General features: G+C 40.1%; 1 protein-coding gene across 1 annotated transcript in view; it reads left to right on the top strand.

The window, feature by feature from the left end:
- The window catches only part of PLCH1 (phospholipase C eta 1), a 219,506-nt gene that overhangs the window by 75,763 nt on the left and 137,093 nt on the right, over positions 1-6,650 (top strand). The gene's annotated exons all lie outside the window — the stretch shown is intronic.

Genomic DNA, 6,650 nt, shown 5'->3' on the forward strand with positions numbered 1-6,650 from the left:
AATTGAATTACCTCTGAAGTCACCCTAGGGGAGCCACTCATTCTAAGGTAACATAGGAAAAAGAGAATTGTCAATTTGTTTTCCAAGAAGTGATTTTTTTTTAAAAAAGGAACATGTTGATTTTCTTTAAATAATGTAAAATCCAAATGCACAATGAGACAAAACTCATGAGACTAATATGGGAAAATAAGTAGAAGAATTATTTTAGCCACCCAGCCTCACCACTAGACTCCTGCAGTAGTTGAAATAATTTAGCTAAAGTTCAGGTGCAGCTGCAGTTAAGAGTACCTCTGATATTAGGAGAGAATATATGTTTCTTGGGGACAGAAACAGTATATTTTCCTTCATAAATCTCTACATTCTTTAGTATAGTGTTGTGTACACGGCAGGTTTCTAGGGGCTCAACTATTGAAAAAGCCTTATAGGATGAGGCCTGCTATCACTGGCTGGGAATAGCCTTGGAGTTTTCTGCTGCAATGTCAATTTCAGATGCCTTTAGTTTCTGCAACATTCTTAAGAGTTTCAGAATTTGTGCCAAGAGCCAGCTTGGAGAGACAATAGGTCGCTAAAAGTGGCTGTTGACTTCTGAAAAGAACAATAGTTTACCCAAAAATGGTGTGTTCAGATGGCCACAGGTCTGCACTTTTAAGAAAAGTCTGACTTTTGGGACGCCTGGGTGGATCAGTCGGTTAAGCATCTGACTCTTGGTTTGGGCTCAGGTCATGATCTGGCAGTTCATGAGTTCAAGCCCCACATCAGGCTCTACGCTGACAGTGCAGTGCCTGCTTGGGATTCTCTCTCCCTCTCTCTCTCCCTCTCTCTCTCCCTCTCCCTCTCCCTCTCCTGCATGTGCATGTGTTCCCTCTCCCTCTCAAAATAAATAAATGAACTTAACAAAAAAAATTCTGACTTTTGATTGTGTTCAGCCTATAGGCCCTGAGGACCATGACACAGAGTGGGCAGCACCTTCATCAGGTGTGGGTGCTTTCTTGAAGGATCCATACATTCTAGAAGATTTCTGGCTCCCCCATCCATGGGTATAGGTAATGAAGCGAAGAAATGCTTTCCATGTTAAGTAAGTCACATAGTAGGCCCTTGGCATACCAGTGTCAAATGAAGCAGAAGGGTCTTTCCTCTAATGGTTGACTGATGTTTGAAAGGGATTAGGTGTGAATAACACCTCACCCCTGGCTGGTGCTGAGGAGCAGTAAAAGAATATTCTGCAGTTTAAAAAATTTTTTTAAATTTATTTTTGAAGGAGAGAGACAGAGCATGAGTGGGGGAGGAGCAGAGAGAGAGGGAGACACAGAATTCGAAGCAGGCTCCAGGCTCTGTGCTGTCAGCACAGGGCCTGACGCGGGGCTTGAACCCATGGACTGTGAGATCATGACCTGAGCCGAAGTTGGACGCTCAACTGACTGAGCCACCCAGACGCCCCAGAATATTCTGCAGTTTAGAGCTCCAGAGGGCTCCTTGGTTCTTCAGATGTATCCCTTGTTACCCTGACAGACTAGGAACTTCAATGGCTTGTGCCCAGTGTCCTTCACGGGCTTCAGTTCCATTGCTTCCTGATGCTTCAAAGAAGCTGGGGCGGCTTGGTTTCCAGTGATGGGTGGGTGGTGATGGGCTCCACACATTTCCAAATGGTGCTGATGGGATAGCTACAGAGACAGTTTGGATGTTGCCGTTCAGTGTGGTACTGCTTCTTTGAGCTTTAACTCATGACAAGTAGATAAGTTGATTCTGTGGTCTGCTGGGTAATTATGTGTTCTAAGTAAGATTAACTTCTTAATTACTTCTGAAGGAGAAGCTGTAATATTGAACTGTGATTGCTTTTGGCAGGCAGCCAGAGAGAAAGCATAATTAAATGTGTGACTAGTTCTTTCCATCTATGAAAGGCATACTTCTAGGTAGGATTATTCAACCATTGGAGCAAGCCAGACTGAAGTAGATGCATCAAAGATAAATAGAGATTAACTTAATAGAAACAAACTTCTTTATTTAGAAAAATTTTTTTTAAATGTTTTATTTGAGAGAGAGAGAGAGAGAGAGAGAGAGGCAGAGGCAGAGAGAGAGGGGAACAGAGAATCCCAAGCAGACCCCATACTAACAGCAGAGAGCCCAATGCGGGGCTCGAACTCAGGAACCATAGGAACATGACCTGAGATGAAGTCAGATGCTTAACTGGTGAGCCACCCAGATGCCCCAGAAACAAGCGTCTTTGTTTTATTTATTTATTTATTTATTTATTTATAATTTTTTTAAAAATGTTTATTTTTGAAAGAGAGAGAGAATGAGCTGGGGAGGGGGCACAGACGGAGATACAGAATCCAAAGCAGGCTCCAGGCTCTGAGCTGTCAGCACAGAGCCCCATGCGGGGTGTGAACCCATGAACCATGAGATCATGACCTGAGCCAAAATCAGACGTTTAACTGACTGAGCCACCCAGGCGCCCCCAAACTTCTTTAAAATCAAGTTTTAGGGGCATCTGGGTGGCTCAGTCAATTAAGCATCTGACTTCAGCTCCTGTCATGATCTCACGGTTTGTGAGTTTAAGCCCCATGTTGGGCTCTGTGCTGTCAGTTCAGAGCCTGGACCTTGTTTTGGATTCTGTGTCTCCCTCAGTCTCTGCCCCTCCCCTACTCACCTCTGTCTCTCAAAAGAATGAATAAAAGTTAAAGAAAAAATAAAAAAAATCAAGTTTTATTTTTTTATTTGTATTTAAATTTTTTAAATGTTTATTTTTGAGAGAGAGAGAGAGAGAGAGAGAGAGAGAGCACAAGCGGGGGAGGGGCAGAGAGAGAAAGGGAAAGAGAGAATCCCAAGCAGGTTCCGCACTGTCAGCACAGAGCCAGATGTAGGGCTGTATCTCATGAACTGTGAGATCATGACCTGAGCCGAAATCAAGAGCTGGATGCTTAACTGACTGAGCCACCCAGGTGCCCCTCAAGTTTTATTTTTTATTTTTTTATTTTTTAAATTAAAAAAAAATTTTTTTTAATGTTTATTTATTTTTGAGACAGAGAGAGACAGAGCATGAACGGGGGAGGGGCAGAGAGAGAGGGAGACACAGAATTGGAAGCAGGCTCCAGGCTCTGAGCCATCAGCCCAGAGCCGTCGCGGGGCTCGAACTCACGGACCGTGAGATCATGACCTGAGCTGAAGTCGGACGCCCAACCGACTGAGCCACCCAGGCGCCCCGAGTTTTATTTTTTATAGCATTTTCTTTACTAAATTATTTTGTCCTTTACTGATAAACCTTAAGGAGTAAATAATGGGAAATGATAGGGAATATCTTACCTTTTTCTCAAAAGTATGGTTTCACATATTATAATTTAATAAATATTTTCGAAATAATATAAGGGAGGAAAGTTTCAGTTCCTAGCACCCTTTTAGGTTCTCTGGCTGGGGCTCTGTGAGTTGGATGGACAAAAGGCAGAATGATAAGAAAAAGCATTCAAATTTATTTAATATAAGTTTTATATGACACAAGAGCGTTCATAAGGAATTGAAGACCTGAAGAAATAGTTAAGTCTGAATGTTTTTATACTAGGTTTGGTGAAGAGTAAAAAAAAAAAAAAAAAAAAAAAAAAAAGTTTTAGGACAAAAGGGTATGAGCTAAGAGTAGTAAACTGTGGGAAACTGAACACTGGCTCTGTGTTTGGATTTCTCTTGGCCTCCCTGTCTTCACAGGTAAGGATGCTCCTTATAAGGAGGTTAAGGAAGGGTACCTCTCACAAGAGAGTGTTACGTATGACCTATTTCAGAGGAAAAGGAGGAATACAGAGAATTCTTCCTGTATCTGCTATTTCAAATATTCAATATGCCAAGGTGTCATATTTTGAGGTAGTATATTCTGACTCCATTAATATTATTATTGTGAAGTTAAACTGAGTTCTAACTCTTGTTTCTTCTAATTCTTTACATGTGCTAATCAGTACTCAGCTGAAGGCTGAAAGGGGACCCTCTCGAAATCTCCAGAGGGCTCTCTCTAGGCAGTTCTCTCCTCTCCTGTAATCTGTCCTGTGAACTCTACCTAGCTTGGTCTCCTGGGACTCCCAACTTTGTCTTCTCAACCCAGAGAGACAGTCAAGCTGTTCCTGGGTTACCCCTTTCTAAGTCCAGAAAATCTCCCCAGGCAGTAAGCTGGAGTAACCATTCAACTCACTCCATTTGATTCCCAACTCTTAGGGATTACTGTTCTTCATGGTCTGTGATGGGGTTCAAGACATGCTACCTCAGAATATGGCACCGTGGCATGTCAAATATTTTAAGCCAAAGGAATTTGAGAAATGGCATGTACAGGAAGGACTTTCTGATCTTCCCCTGTAGCAGGTCATAAAACCCAAGAAGGACTCTCCCCCCACAGCTTTATTGAGATAGAATTGACATGTAACATTGCGTAAGTTTGAAGTGTATAGTGTGATTTATTTGGTACATTTACATGTTGTGAAATGATGGCCACCCTCAAATCAGCTCCATCATGTCAAATACTTACCATTTATTTTTTTGTGGTGAGAACTTTTCAGGTGTACTCTCCTCACAGCTTTCAGGTATATTAATATAGTATTGTTAGCTATAATCACCAGGCTGTATATTAGATCCTTAGAACTTCTTCATCTTAGAACTGATTTATAATTTGTAATTTATAATTTATACCCTTTTACTAACATCTCCCTGTTTTCCCCCATTCCTCAGCCTCTGGCAACCACTATTCTGTCTCTGTGAGTTCAGCTTTTTTAAGATTCCACATATAAGTGATGTCACTTGTCTTTGTCTGATTTATTATCACTTAGCATAATGCCTTCAAGTTTCATTCATGTTGTCATAAATGGCAGGATTCGCTTCTTTTTCATGGCTGAATAGTAAATATTCCATTATATGTATATATGTATGTATATATGTGTATGTATATGTATACCACATCTTTATTGTTGATGGACACTTAGCTTGTTTCCATGTATTGGCTGTTTCAAATAATGCTTCAATGAACATAAGAGTGCAGATATCTCTTTGAGATCCTGTTTCCATTTCCTTTGTATATGTTCCCAGAAGTGGGATTGCCGGATCATATGGTAATTCTATTTTGAATTTTTTGTGGAACTTCCATACCGTTTTCTATAGTTGCTGTAGAATTTACATTCACGAACAGTGCACAAAAGTTGCCCTTTTCCTGCATCCTTGCCAGCACTTGTTATTGCTTGACTCTTTGGTGATAGCCATTCTATTAGGTGTGAAGGGATGCCTCATTATGGTTTGAATTTGAGTTTCTCTGATGATTAGTGATAGCAAGCATCTTTTCATGTACCTGGTAGCCAAATATTTGTATGTCATCTATGGAAAAGTGTCTATTCAGGTCTTGTCCCCATTTTTTAACCAGGTTGTTTGTTGTTGCTATTGAGTTACATGAGTTTTTTTTTAATATATTTTGAATATTAACCCCTTATCAGATGTATGTTTTGCAAGTGTTTTTTCCCATTCCTTCGGTTGTGTTTTCATTTGTTGATTGTTTCTTTTGCTGTGCAGAAACTGTGTCATTTGATGTCATACCACTTATTAATTTTTGCTTTTCTTGCTGTGTTTTTGGTGTTATATCCAAAGTATCCTTCTGAGGGCCAGAGTCACAGAACCTTATCCCTGTACTTTTTTTTTATAGGAGTTTATGATTTCAGTTCTTATGTTTAAATCTTAATCTTTTTTGAATTAATTTTTGTGAGTGGTGTAAGACAGGGGTCCAATATTACTCTGCATGTGGTTATCTAGTTTTTTCAGTATCATTTATTAAAGAGAGTATCCTTTCCTCATTGAATAATCTTGGCTCCCTTGTCAAATATTAGTTGACTATATATGCAGTGGATTTATTTCTGGGTTCTCAGTTCTGTTCCATTGGTCTGTGTGTCTGGTTGTCTGATTGTGTTGGCTAATGCCTCCTCTAATATCATGTTATGTAGAGATAATGGGTATCCTTGGCTCATTCCAGACTTTAGCAGTATGATTCGAGTGTTTCCTTATTAAATAAGATGTTAGCTTTGTGACTGAGGGATACACACACACAACACACATGGAAATATCCTTTAATTTCTATTTTATTGTGTGGTTGTTTTTTTAAATCAGGAAAGGTATTATTTTGGGGAAGGGACTTTATTTATTTATTTTGAGAGAGATAGATAGAGAGAGGGAGGCAGAGAGAGAGGGAAAGAAAGAATCCCAAACAGGCTCCGTGCTCCCAGAGCAGAATGCGATGTGGGGCTCAAACTCACAGACCAGGAGATCATGACCTGAGCCGAGATGGTGTTGGATGCTTAACTGACTTAGTCACCCAGGTGCCCCAGAAATGGTTTGTTTTCTCCCTCCCTCCCTCTGTTCTTTCTTTTCATCCTTCCTTCCTTCCAGAAACATTTATTTTATTTTTTTAATTTATTTTTTAATTTTACATCCAACTTAGCATATACTGCAACAATGATTTCAGGAGTAGATTCCTTAGTGCCCCTTACCCATTTAGCCCATCCCCACTCCCACAACCCTTCCAGTAACCCTTGTTTGTTTTCTGTATTTAAGAGTCTCTTATGTTTTGTCCCCCTCCCTGTTTTTATATTATTTTTGCTTCCCTTCCCTTATGTCCATCTGTTTTATATCTTTTTTTTTTTTTT

This window comes from Panthera uncia, chromosome C2 (genome assembly GCF_023721935.1).
Source record: "Panthera uncia isolate 11264 chromosome C2, Puncia_PCG_1.0, whole genome shotgun sequence".
Lineage (NCBI taxonomy): Eukaryota > Metazoa > Chordata > Mammalia > Carnivora > Felidae > Panthera > Panthera uncia.